The following is a 14,979-nucleotide window of genomic DNA, read 5'->3' as shown; positions in this document are numbered from 1 at the left end:
TGTGTATGTGTGTGTGTATCTTTTAGGGCAAAGTTCTGTAACGATTGCTGTGGGAAATTGCACGCTAATTTTGGTAGTTTTAATACTCACTATTTTTAGAGGATGTGGATATGATTTATATTATATTGGAGCATGCAGCCATGATTGGTAGCAAAAAGAGACAGGCGTGTCGGCATGAGCTCCCTTATATTTCAAAATAACTAACATCTATTAGAATAATTATACAAAAAATGTATACGGATATTTTCCTACTCCTATCTTTTCATTGAGCTATAACATTTCCAAATATAATTTATTAAATTTGTTCTGCCTCTGCCTGCTTGGCACTTCCCATAGCAGGTATAACGTAGTCTCAACACTCTATGCCATCATTATTATATTCTCTTGTTAAGGTAAAGAATGAATGGCAAGTTTCCATAGTTCCATTGTCATTGTCCCCCCATTGCCATTTCCAATTCCATTCACAAAAATTTTGCTCGTTGCTGCGGCTTCCTTGGCATCGCTTTGGTCTCTTTCTCTCGCTCTGACTCTGTGGCGCTCTGTATGTCTGTCGTGCTGAAATTCCTAGCATTCTTTCTTCTGATGTTTATTTTATTCTGCAATATGCGTAACAACTGTGACACACCCACAGGGTCCACAAAGTCGTCAACCCCCAATATTTTTTGTAATGTAAAAGTAAAATGTTGAAAAAAAATAAGAGCAACAAAAAAATAAAAAACGAGAAGGGACGTGTGAAACGCTTCTTACGCGTCACAACTTTTATACCCGGCACTCAGTACTACATCTGCACTTTAGCGGTTATTTGTCAAATTTTACATTTTTTCTTCATCTGTCATCTACATTAACAACACTACTCACGCCAACACGCTCCTTTAGCTCGCCACCCTCCCCTATAGACACAGACTGCAGACCGCGGCTGAGGCAGCGGCGGAGTGTCGGCAGAAGCAGAGACGTGTCAGGGGCAGAGGCCATAAACAGCGCGAAGCAGAGTGTGAATGAGAGAATGTGAAAAAACCAAAGATTAGCTGCGGGACGGGGTGGGTTTGGCCACTGCAAATTAATTTCTTCATTGTGACTATAATAATGACCCTATCGTATCCCAATTTGGTGATCTGATAGATCTAGTTCTTCCCTACGGAATGGTTTTTAGTTTTCTTTTATCTTCAATTTGTAGGTTGCATTGTAGGTTTGGGAGGTTTTCGCCATTTTGCGGGGGCGAAATACACTGGTTTCTGTGTGAGCAAACAGCAGTCTGGATGCAAAATTTGGTGGCTCTAGCTCTTATAGTCTCTGAGAACTAGCCGACAAGACGGACAGACGGACGGACGGACATACGGACAAACAGTCATGGCTCTATCGACTCGGCTGTTGATGCTGATCAAGAATTTATATACTTTATGGGGTCGGAAACGTTTCATTCTGTGCGTTACATACAACCGTTATTCGCACAAATACAATATACCCTATTTACTCTTCGAGTACCGGGTATAAAAAGTGGTTGACGGTTAGAACACACAAAAATTGCCCAGAAAATGGCATCACTGGCAAGAAAGATGCGCGAACGAACGAACGAATACCATCGAAAAGTTTGTCCCTTGTTTGGATGATGAGAGGGGAAAGGAAGAATGGAGTCGACACTCCGCTTTGGCAATTTATCCTTCGTTTCTTATGCAAAATTTCTGCATTGGCATTTGCTTTAATAAAAAACTTTTAGGTATTATGCATAATCAAATTAAAATTAATTATACATATGCCACAAGATCCAATAGAAAATTGGATACATACCTACATACATATGTAGTATGTATGAATTGTTTAAATACAGGAACAGATGATATATGTAGCAACACCCAAATTCTAAATTCTCACTCCATTTTATTTTATTTTCAATACAATTTTTTTTTTTTTTTTTTTTTTTTTTTTGAGCCGTGTTTTATATTTATTTAAGATCTGTCTTTCGCAGACAATTATTAAATTTCCTCACTTTTAGGTACTTGGCAATCTTATTTCAGTTATCTTTATCGGTTGTTGAGTCCGAAAATCCTTAGCAGGCTGCTGGATATGCTGTTATGTAATTATCATTACTAGCATTTGAACCACTGACGTTTTGTGGTTGTGGCAGCCAGATGAGAGTTTAACGCTCAGCACCATGGCTTGTGCCTTTACCAACCAATAGAATAGAAAAAAGAAGCGTGTGACGCTTCTTACGCGTCACAACTTTTATACTCAGTACTACATCTGTACTTTAGCGTATTTTGTTTTCGTCAAATTGTATTTATTTTCTTCATCTGTCATCTACATCGCTTCTCACGCCAACACGCTCATTTAGCTCGCCCCCACCCCTACAGCCACACACCACACGAAGCAGAGTGTGGATGAGAGAACGTGCAAAAAACAACAGCCACTGAAAATTAATTTCTTCATTCTGGCTATAATAATGATTCAATCAGGTGATCTGACAGATATGGTAATTCCCTACAGAATGGCGGTTTTTTTTTATCTTCAAAATTGTGGCTGTGGGAGATTTTCGCCCTTTGTGGTGGCGGAAGGGGGCGGGGCTCATTTTTCCTTCTGTGCGTTACAAACATCCGTCATTCCCCACAAATACAACATACCCTATTTACTCTTCGAGTACCGGGTATAATTATGTATATAGAATATCAGCAGCTATTTTTCCATGGCACCCCTCAAGAAATCGAGTTCTGCACCACCTTTTTGTTCATGCCTCTCAGAATTCCAATTTAAATTAATTTAAAGAAATGTCTCAATTTGAATGCTAGTAAAATATGTAGATATATCAACATACATATGTATGTATATGCATACATACATATGTATGTATATTCCTTCTCGACGTTGATGGCTATGTCAACGACAATGATTGCATTCAAGCGGCAGAAGAAATGTTGCAGTTGGAAAACTTTTGGCAATTAGCAATTCTAATGGAAACAGAGTGAGTCAGACTCAGAGTCACACAGAGAGAGAGTGAGAGCGAGAAAGTGAGGGAGGGAGGGAGATGGAAATCATAGTTTTTCCCTGCTTTTCCTACCCAGAAAACACTTTGGTTCAGCCTGGCTAATTGCGTGTCACGGCCCCTGCCATCCGCCTCCAATTCCTCCTCTGTTCCTGCCTCTGCCTTCACCATCTTATTCATCTTGTGCATATCGAAGCGACTTCCTAGCTGGATGGCTGGTTGCTATGTCACCATGTGGTCCAGCAACCGAAAAAATGAAGCACAAATATGCACCCAGAAGCAGAAATACTCGTAGAGACGCTCCGTGGTGGGCAGCATCCACCATGAGAGCGCTGGCACCCCTCAATGACAAGTTGAACGAGAAGGGACGTGTGAGACACTTCATACGCTTCACAACTTTTATAACCGGTACTCAGTAGTAGTAGTTTAACATTTTACATTTGTTCTACATATTTCATCAACATCTACATCACTTCTCATGCCAACACTCTCATTTAGCTCGCCCCCCTCCCTTAGAGACGCCACTGCTCGAAGCAGAGTGTGGAATGAGAGAATGTGCAAAAGATAAGCAAAGCTGCTGGAAGGGGTGGGTTTGGCCACTGCAAATTAATTTCTTCATTCTGCCTATAATAATGATCCAATCTGATCCCAATTTGGTGATATGGTGCTTCCCTATGGAATGGCGTTTTTAGTTTTCTTGTATCTTCAAAACGCGGGGCGAAATTTTGAAATATACTTGTAACAGTGTGAGCACACAGCCCACTGGATGCAAATTCTGGTGGCTCTATATTTTATAGTCTCTGAGATCCAGGTGCTCAACAAGACGGACGGACGGACAGGTACGGCTATATCGACTCGGCTATTAATGCTGATCAAGAATATATATACTTTGTGGGGTCTGAAAGGTTTCCTTCTCTGCGTTACATACTTACATTCCCTTTTCCACACAAATACAATATTCCTATACCCTATTTACTCTTCGAGTATCGGGTATAAAAATCCATTATAAATTCACCAAAAAAATATCTCTCTGTGCATCTGCCTCTGTCCCATCACACACACAGCAAATATGCAGTGGATGCAGATTGGTCCTTTTAGGCATGAGTATGTCCGTACTTTATTGTTTTGTTTCTATTATCCATTGCTCATGTGAAAGAATGAGGGCAAATAAAAAAAAAACGAGAAGGGACGTGTGAGACGCTTCTTAAGCGTCACAACTTTTATACCCGGAACTCAGTACTATATCTGCAACTTAGCGGTGTTTTGTCAAATTTTACATTTTTTCTTCATCTGTCATCTACATCTACAACACTTCTCACACCAACACGCTCTTTTTAGCTCGCTCCCCTTCCCTAGACCCACACACTGCAGACTCGCGTCAGAGGCAGCGACGCGGCACTGCGCGAAGCAGAGTGTGAATGAGAGAATGTGCAAAAAACAAATATTAGCTGCGGGACTGCGGATCCCAATTTGGTGATCTGATAGATAAGGTCATTCCCTACGGAATACCGTTTTTAGTTTTTTTTTTATCTTCAAAATTGTAGCTTTGCGAGGTTTTTGCACTTTTGCGGGGGCGGAAATGGGCGTGGCTCATTTTTGAAATACACTTGTAACAGTGTGAGCATACAGAAGTATGGATGGTGGTGGCTCTAGCTTTTATAGTCTCTGAGATCCAGGCGCTCAACAAGACGGACGGACGGACGGACAGACGGACAGACAGACATGGCTCTATCGACTCGTCTATTGATGCTGATCAGAATATACATATATACTTTATGGGGTCGGAAACGTTTCGTTCTGTGCGTTACATACAACCGTTATTCCCCACAAATACAATATACCCTATTTACTCTTCGAGTACCGGGTATAATTATTGTGTTGCAATTTAGATTTATTTTTAATATTTCATTTTAGGGCTCATTCTCCCTCTGACTATGGGCCTACATCACTTGTGAATTTACACGCTTGGCCAGAAATATTTTACTGAGGGGCCCACAGGCCTGGTTGGGCTTCCTGCTGCTGCTGTTGCCTCTACTTTCTTCGGTTTGACCGCAATTTTTCCTGCTATTTTTCCGAATCTATTTTTCGTAGCATCCGAAAAACGAAAGTGAACGTCAACAGTTTGACCACATGCCGCACGTTTCCTGTGTTCTATGTCATCCTCTTTTTTTGTTGTTGCTGCTCCTGTTGCTACTGGCTGCAGGACACTAACTTTATGGATATGAATGGAAGCTTCCTATTCCCAGGCTCTCTATTGGAGTGGGGATACCCTGTCCTGTGCTGCTTTCCTGAATGCCTGGCCAAAGAATTACTTTTCAGCTGACGTAATCTTTATCATCACAAACACACAGAGACAAAAAAAGAGGATGGGATGGGATGGTAAAGGGGGAGGTCTAAGTTTTTTTGTTATCCAAAGGGTTGTCTTTATTGAGGTATAGAGTATAAATTGGTCTTATAGCAGACTGAAAATTCCATTCGTTTTGAGTGACTCGTAAGAGTTTACTCGATAGAATAAATTAAACATCTTTAAGTGAATTAAAACAAATAAACCAAAAACAAGAAGTTACCCTGTGGTAATCTGTCAAACCTTAATTTAATAAGTATTCAGCAATCAGCATTTTCAACTTGAAATCAAATTTGAAATGAATTATTTTTTGCTTGCTACCAAAAATGATTGAATTGCTGGTCAAACTGATTGATTTGGTCACTGTGTTGGGTACCTTCATCTATTTGATCCTGAACATACTCGTACTACGGAATGCGATAATGTTCGATATGCTTCGACTGGAAGCCCTTGTGGAGTGCTTGAAGCAGAGTGAAAACAGGGCATTGGGAATGGAAACTCGCAATAATACCATAGCCAATATATATCAAAGATTATCGTGCAATAAATTACTGGATTTTGATTAACTAATCAAAAACAAGACAATTCAAGTAATACACTTACTGATCGCAAAGAAACTTAAATTTCAGCAGATAAACTTCAAGCACATGTTTAATAGTTTTAAAATGGTTAATAATATACTAATGAAATAATAAATTCCTATCCATAAACACAAATGATTTTTCCTGAAGTTTTACATTCAAGTCATACTTCCAAATTAAATCGTTTTGAGCTGTGAATGTGTGTTATCAATCTTAACTTATAAGAGCAAATTGAATAATTGAATTGAAAGCAATTTTCCTGGCAATAACTGTTCTATTTTGAAGATTAAGACGTCGAAATTCACATTTTTTGCGGGCTATTACTGTAAGCCAGGCATGGTTCAAGTATTGTTTATCTATGTACATCTGGGAAGACTCGTTTAGTGAGATCATTTTGAGAATCAGCAACTGTGCAGAAATCTATTGGCAGTTTTAAGTAGCCTCTATCCAATAATTGTTTCAGCCGTATACTTTTCCTTTTGTTTTATTTAAGGAATTGTTTTGTTGACCAGTTGTAGCAGTATTATTGACTATTTCTGCTGCTCAAAACGATGTCATTTGGAAGCAATTCCCGAGTTTTTGAAATCAAAATGTAGTAAAACATAACTCACAAAAATCAAAATTGTGGCATTTCAATGCCTAATATTTTTTAAACGGTAAGCTAAAACCACAAAGTATTTAGCTATATGTTATAGATGCGTTCATCAGCTCTATAGAATAGCTTAATTCATTAAAACCAGATGTAAGATAATGAAGTTGTGTTAAAAAAGTGCTAACTCTAAAAAAAAACGACAAAATAAATTGGAGATTTTAAAAATTATTTAAAACGAGAAGGCACACAACTTCTATACCCGGCACTCAGTACTACATCTGTACCGTAGCGGTTTTTTTCAGATTTTACACATTTCCTTCATCTGTCATCTACATCTAAATCACTTCTCACGCCAACACGCTCTTTTAGCTCGCTCCCCTACCCTTAGCTACTACACGAAGCATAGTGTGGATGAGAGAATGTGCAAAAAACAACAAAAGCTGCTGCACGGGGCGGGTTTAGCCACTGAAAATTAATTTCTTCATTGTGGTCATAATAATTATCCATTCGGATCCCAATTTGGTGATCTGATAGATATGGTCATTCCCTACGGAATGTAGGAAATTGTAGGTTTGGAAGGTTTTCGCCATTTTACGGGAGCGGAAGGGGGCGGGGCTAATTTTTAAAATACACTGGTTTCAGTGTGAGCATACAGCAGTCTGGAGCCAAAATTTGGTGGCTTTAGCTCTTATAGTCTCTGAGAACTAGCCGACAAACAAGACGGACGGACGGACAGACGGACATACGGACAATGTACATTTAATATTCCGAAAGGGAAAACAGACTTGGGAAAGAAACTGTTGGTGATATACATATGTATCCATTCCTTGGCTGAACATCGCTCTTCTGTGCTCACCGATCTCCCCATCGTCTGTTGCTTCGCCCACACACTCTACGGAAAGCATTTTCGCACGTAATCTTGCTCTCAAACTCTCTGGCTTATCTGCATTCTTATCTGCTCTCTTGGAGTATCTGCTTTCGTGAGCTCACCTTTTGTTATACCTGCTGCTGCTGCTGATCGTAGTGAAGGCTTCGCTGCTTGATCTCCCTTATCGACTGCGCTCTCACTCTCACTCTGTGCCTCGATATTCTTCGCGCACAGTGATTCTACTGCTGTCATAAATTACTATCGTTGCAGTGCAAAGAAATGCGAGCTCGGTGGAATCATTATTGGCGATTCATTCCAGGAATCATTTGCTACTCCGTTCGTCAGGTGCTCGTCACTTCCAGGACCGATACATCATCGAACATCCAAGTGTCCGTTCCTGCTGCCATCACTGTCGACGTGAGTGAGTGAGTGAGCACTCTGTGAGTGCTCCCAGTGTTCTTGTGGCTGGCAATTCCAAGACTGTTCCTGAAGCGCCCAGAACTGCTGACGTGTCGGCCGAAATCTTTTTCGGTAATGGCTCCACCATATCGCTCTCTCTCGGGACTACAACTCAGAGCTGTGGTTCCTCGGAAAGCAATTTTTGTTCCTCGTCTTATACTACACTAAATTGTGACCACATTTGCATTTCGACATAAGGGCAATATTTCCTCATCTAAGGCTCTTCTCCCTCAATCTTTCCTATTTGGCCTGAGCATACAATTATGCATGAATTCATTCATAAAGACTCTAACCAGAGTCCCAATATTACTGGCAGAACCTTCAAAAAACGAAATATCCTTTTTCACATTTACTACCAGAATGTACGTATGCTGTTAGGCAAATTGTGTCAAATGCATATGTACTAAGTATGTGCGAACAGTGTCTCTTTTGACTTCAATGCTATTTCCTTAACTGAAACCTGGCTTATCTCTATGGAATGGGGGAGTTCTGATTGCAGTTAATACGTATTTCTCACAGGAGTTGCTCCCATTCAAAGTCCGTTCTGGGGCAGCATTTATCTATTTAACCTGTTATTAGATTTCCACAGAACTGAGATCCCGATGTTTACGTTAGCCACCTTGCTGCCTTGTTTACTGTGTTGTCTTCTTTAGAATGCGCTGAACAGATTATTGTTATGAGTGATTGTAACCTTCCATTTCTTTCTTGGCTGTCTTGTGATGTGACTTACCTGGTGCTACCCAATAACAACAATCATTTTATCAATGCGCTATCGGATATCGGATATAGACTTCTCGACCTTATTTTCGTTACTGATGCTTCTCTAGCAACGGTTGCTAGAGTTAGTCCACCAAATTTTGCCTCTGGAGTCTAGACTGCTGTTATATCACACTGATGCACACCGCCACCACAAAAGGCGAAAATCAGCAATGTCCACAATTTTGAAGATAAGAGAAATCTACAAACTCAAATCACCGAATTGGGATTGGATTCGATCATTATTATAGCCAGAATGCAGAAATATATTTGCAGTGGCTACCCCCACTCCATGCAGCAGCTTTTTATACCCGGTACTCGAAGAGTAAATAGGGTATATTGTATTTGTGCACATAACGGTTGTATGTAACGCACAGAAGGAAACGTTTCCGACCCCATAAAGTATATATATTCTTGATCAGCATCAATAGCCGAGTCTATGTCTGTCTGTCTGTCTGTCCGTCTGTCCGTCTGTCCGTCCTGATGAGCGCCTAGTACTCAGAGACTATAAGAGCTAGAGCCACCAAATTTTGCATCCATACTTCTGTATGCTCACACTGTTACAAGTGTATTTCAAAAATGAGCCACGCCCCCTTCCGCCTACGTAAAAGGGCGAAAACCTCCCAAATCTACAATTTTGAAGATAACAGAAAACTAAAAACGCCATTCCGTAGGGAATGACAATATCTATCAGATCACCAAATTGGGATACGATTGGATCATTATTATAGCCACAATGAAAAAATTAAGTTGCAGTGGCCAAACCCACCCCGTCCCGCAGCATTCACACTCTGCTTCGCGCTGTTTATGGCCTCTGCCCCTGACACTTCTCTGCCTCTGCCTATGCCTCTGCCGCGACTCTGCAGTGTGTGTCTATAGGGGAGGGTGGCGAGCTAAAGGAGCGTGTTGGCTTGAGCAGTGTTGTTGATGTAGATGACAGATGAAGAAAAAATGTAAAATTTGACAAATAACCGCTAAGTTGCAGATGTAGTACTGAGTGCCGGGTATAAAAGTTGTGACGCGTAAGAAGCGTCTCACACGTCCCTTCTCGTTTTATTTTTTGCACAGTCTCTCATTTCACTCTCTGCTTCGCCCAACGTGCTTCTCTAGGGGAGGGGGGCGAGCTAACAGACCGTCTTGGCGTGAGAAGTGATGTAGATGTAGATAAAATCTGTAAAATAAATTAAAAATGTAAAATTTGAAAAAATAACCACTAAGGAACAGATGCCCTACTGAGTGCCGGGTTTAAAAGTTATGACGCGAAAGAAGCGTCTAACACGTCCCTACTCGATTTACAATTATTTTGTATCACTTTAATTTAATTCACAGTCAAAGATAATCCTATGAAACTTTTGAAGAGTTAGTTAATACCTCTCCATGTCTCACCTGACGTTAGCCACTTATCTTTAGATCTACCGTTCTCTCTCTTTCTCTCTTTACGGACACTTTATTGTTTGTTTTTTGTGTTATTAACTTTTTTCATTGGATATATGTATGTACATATGTATGAACATATATGGTTTATATACATATGTACATATTTACTAGTGGAAGTTAAATAAACACACTTGGCAAGTGACGCAAAACGAGAGACGAGAGAGCGTTGAGCGTGAATGTTGAATGTGGAAGCGTGGGGGAGTGGAAATATGTACATTTGGTCGGGTAGTACGTACCAGTGCCGCTACAACAGAGAGTGGTATTTTCCTGGCAGGAAGAGTAAATAAATAAATATGCTTGGCATTTTGTCAGAGAATTGACTTGGAGCCATAAAATTCAAGCAGACGTACGATGGACGAACGGGATGGTACCCCCAACAGTGTCGTGTCCACCAGTGGATCCATACACTCGTTGTAAGTACCACCCCCAAGTTCATTTCACTTCTTGGCCCTTCAGGCTTATTTACAGAATACATATGTACATACATATGTGTTGTACTTGGTGTCGGTGTTACTGTTGGTTCTTCGGGTTGGTTTGTCCACGCATAACAAAACACTGGCAACAACGGCTTAGATATGCAGACACACACACACACACCAACACCTATGGACACCCTATGTACTTATTTAGCATATATGTATTCCAATATGGATACATTATAGAGCAATGCGCCGGCTAGCCACGTGTTTGCTGCTGTTACTGTTGCTTGCTACTGCTATTGAGTCCTGGGTCTTGGGGTCAGGGCGAGCGCACATGCGTGTCAACAGGGAGTATGATTAATATTGTATTAATATACGATATGTAATTAAGATGTAAGCTGGCTCTGTTTTGTGCTTATATACATACATACATATGTAACTGTTTTTAGGCGTTCAGTTCATACCACACACAATATAGGATTGTAGACGTTCAGTTCAAGCCACACACAATATATGTATGTACATATAAGTATTTGTTGGACGTGTGTACGGGTCGTACACATTGACATGCTTAGAGGGAAACCACAATTTAAAACGGCTGTCAGCGATATGTATCGGATCTTGCCACAATACAGTCATACATATGTATATTGTGTTAAGTCTGTGATGTATGAAATGGGGAACATATTAAAACTGAATTAAAGGTTAATTGAGTTTAGTTTGACATCAACACAAACCAACAAACAACTCTTAGCAATCCTGCCTTGTCGTTAACGAGAACTGTCCAAAGCAGAACTGTCTCAATGTCAATAAAATTGCTTCCATTATGAGCATCACTTTGTACCCATCCATCAAGTATATGAAAATCCTCTCTCTTGCACAGATCAACTTTTGATAGTTTGAAATTAGTTTGTCTACTGAATAAATTCTTTAGAATTATTATTTAGTAGCCATCTGCTCGTAAAAGAAGTTTTCAAACTGGTTTTAATGAATGACCCAAAACTGACCGAATTCGAGAGGGACCAAAATGTTTATGTGACTCAAGTCGAAAAGGGTATGCTGGATTTTTGGCCCGTGGGAGGCATCAGTGTTGCAATTAAATTACGATTCGTTGAGCACGTGTAAATTAAACAGGGGCCAAAGGAGGAGAAGTAGCAGGGTAGGAGCTGGACTGGCAAAGAGCAGCACTCCTACGGAGTCCTTGGAGTGCCTGAAGCGTGTATAGCGTGGTAGCTCTCAAAGGATTTGGTCACCCAAGGCGAGCCTTCTCATGAAATTGGAACTCCTGACAAACAGACACACACACACACGCACACAGAGGCAGATACATTCCCGACAAGAGACAGGACAAGCCGAGGGTGACCATATGTTTTAGCCTGATTATGGCAACGGGAACGACTGCTGCTGTCCAACGGGAATTTTCATGTCATGCTTGTCAACTTAAATTATGGCCTGAACTTACCTTAAGCATTCTACGTATAAAGGAGAGGATTGGTATGCTCCTACCGTGGGAATACAATGCATCTCTTTTTTCGCCGCCAAAGGGCGAGTATCTTTCTGCTTCTTTTTATCGTCATCCTGTTATACCCGGTACTCGAAGAGTAAATAGGGTATATTTTATTTGTGGTGAAAAGGTGATGTACATATATAACACACAGTAGGAGACTTTACCGACCCCATAAATGCATATATATTCTTGATCAGAATCAATAGTCGAGTCGATAAAGCATGTCCGTCTGGCCGTCTGTCCGTCCGTCTTGTTGAGCGCCTGGATCTCAGAGACTATAAAAGCTGGAGAGACCAAATTTTGCATCCAGTTGGGTGTATTCTCACACTGTGTACACAAGTGTATTTCAAAATATCGCCCCGCTCACTGCTTACCTCGCAAAGGCCAAACATCTGCAGTATTCACAATTTTGAAGATAAAAGAAAACTAACTAGAAGGGACGTGTGAGACGCTTCTTAAGCGTCACAACTTTTATACCCGGCACTCAGTACTACATCTGCAACTTAGCGGTTATTTGTCAAATTTTACATTTTTTTTTCATCTGTCATCTACATCAACAACACTAGTCACGCCAACACGCTCCTTTAGCTCGCTCCCCTTCCCTAGACCCACACACTTCAGACTCGCGGCAGAGGCAGTGGCCGCACTGCGCCAAGCAGAGTGTGAATGAGAGAATGTGCAAAAAACAAATATAAGCTGCGGGACGGGTGGGTTTGGCCACTGCTAATTAATTTCTTCATTGTGGCTATAATAATGCTCCAATTGGATCCCAACTTGGTGATCTGATAGATATGGGCATTCCCTACGGAATGGCGTTTTTAGTTTTCTATCTTCAAAATTGTACATTTGGGAGGTTTTCGCCATTTTGCGGGGGCGGAAGGGGGCGTGGCTCATTTTTGAAATACACTTGTAACAGTGTGAGCATATAGAAGTCTGAATGCAAAATTTGGTGGCTCTAGCTTTTATAGTCTCTGAGATCCAAGCGCTCTACAAGACGGACGGACGGACAGACGGACTGACAGACAGACAGACATAGACTCGGCTATTGGTGCTGATCAAGAATATATATACTTTATGGGGTCGGAAACGTTTCCTTCTGTGCGTTACATACAACCGTTATTATCCACAAATACAATATAAACTATTTACTCTTCGAGTACCGGGTATAAAAACTCCATTCTGTAGGGAATGACCATATCCATCAGATCACCTGATTGATTCATTATTATAGCCAGAATCAGCAGTTTTTTTTTAAATACACTTGTAACAGTGTGAGCATATAGAAGTCTGAATGCAAAATTTGGTGGCTCTAGCTTTTATAGTCTCTGAGATCCAAGCGCTCTACAAGACGGACGGACGGAAGTACAGACGGACTGACAGACAGACAGACATAGACTCGGCTATTGGTGCTGATCAAGAATACATATACTTTATGGGGTCGGAAACGTTTCCTTCTGTGCGTTACATACAACCGTTATTATCCACAAATACAATATAAACTATTTACTCTTCGAGTACCGGGTATAAAAACTCCATTCTGTAGGGAATGACCATATCCATCAGATCACCTGATTGATTCATTATTATAGCCAGAATCAGCAGTTTTTTTTATTTTGCACATTATCTCTCACTTTGCTTCGTGTAGTGTGCGACTCTAGGCGGGGGGGCGAGCTCAAAGAGCGTGTTGGCGTAAAAAGTGATCTAGATGTAGATGACAGATATAGAAACCATTTAAAAAGTCATATGTACGTGTGTTCATATGTCATCGAAAAAATAACAAAAAGGTATAGATAAACTGACTGAGTACCGTGTATAAAAGTTGTGACGCGTAAGAAGCGTCTCACTCGTCCCTTCTCGTTTTTGTCATGAATTTGGCCTTGTCGAGTGGCGTGCCTTCCCCGCACATTTTAAAATACTAAGTGTACTGTCGTGAGGGGAAGTAGGCTGGCATACTGGCATAGGCAACTGACGTGCAACATGAAAATGCACTTTTCGCTTTTAATTGAAAATTTGTTTCCATCTCTGTCGGTTCGTTATTTTCTGAATTGTCATTTTCGGCTGTTTTGTTAGAGAGTGAGTGGAGAGTGTTTGTGTGTGGAATGGTATATGTAGGTATTTCCCTTTTTAGCTAGCAGGTTTTCAAACGCATACATTATACATGTGTTTATCGTTTTTCATCTCTCTGCGTATTTCATGGAAACGCTTAATGACCGCTTCCAAAAAATACACCGAGTTAAAGTCAAAGTGAAATGCCCGACTGAGCACAGATTTTAGCATTGACTGACTGAACAGTCAGTATATGTACAAATATGTACATACATTTATATGTATGTATCACAATTGGGTTACATTCATATTTAACCTCAAGTTTTTTTACGTATTTATGAGTTTTCGAACAACATTTGGTGTCTCTCTTATAGTCTCTATTTACTCTTCGAGTACCTTTCTAAGCTCCATATCTTTCATTAAAAGTGGGTTTGGTTCCTTGAGGAAAAATCGTGTCGGGTAGTGTTATCTGTTGCTTGTGTTGGGCACTTGGACCGACTTAGAATGGCAGTATCTTTGAAAGGCACGGCAGCAGACTGATACATAGGTCAATGCGATTATGGCTGGGACTTGTCCTTTCCAGCTTTATGTATCATTGGGATCATTTTCTCCATTGGTGAGGATATTAGCCCCATTTCATCATGATGTTGAATATTATGGTCAGAAAGTATACTGCACAACTAGGCAATTCTATGATCATTTTAGGGGAGATGATGTCGTGTCCCGTCGCTTTTAATACCCGGTACTCGAAGAGTAAATAGGGTATATTGTATTTGTGGGGAATAACGGTTGTATGTAACGCACAGAAGGAAACGTTTCCGACCCCATAAAGTATATATATTCGTGATAGCCGAGTCGATTGAGCTATGTCTGTCTGTCCGTCCGTCTGTCCGTCCGTCTTGTTGAGCGCCTGGATCTCAGAGACTATAAGAGCTAGAGCAACCAAATTTTGCATCCATACTTCTGTATGGTCACACTGTTACAAGTGTATTTCAA

At 40.7% G+C, this 14,979-nt stretch overlaps 1 protein-coding gene across 2 annotated transcripts in view; it reads left to right on the top strand.

The window, feature by feature from the left end:
- Positions 1–14,979, top strand: part of LOC117900703 (chaoptin) — a 72,658-nt gene that overhangs the window by 40,913 nt on the left and 16,766 nt on the right. The window lies entirely within an intron of this gene.

Source organism: Drosophila subobscura, chromosome U (genome assembly GCF_008121235.1).
Source record: "Drosophila subobscura isolate 14011-0131.10 chromosome U, UCBerk_Dsub_1.0, whole genome shotgun sequence".
NCBI lineage: Eukaryota > Metazoa > Arthropoda > Insecta > Diptera > Drosophilidae > Drosophila > Drosophila subobscura.
The sequence above is the reverse complement of the archived record's forward strand: the minus strand, read 5'-3'. Positions and strand labels throughout refer to the sequence as shown.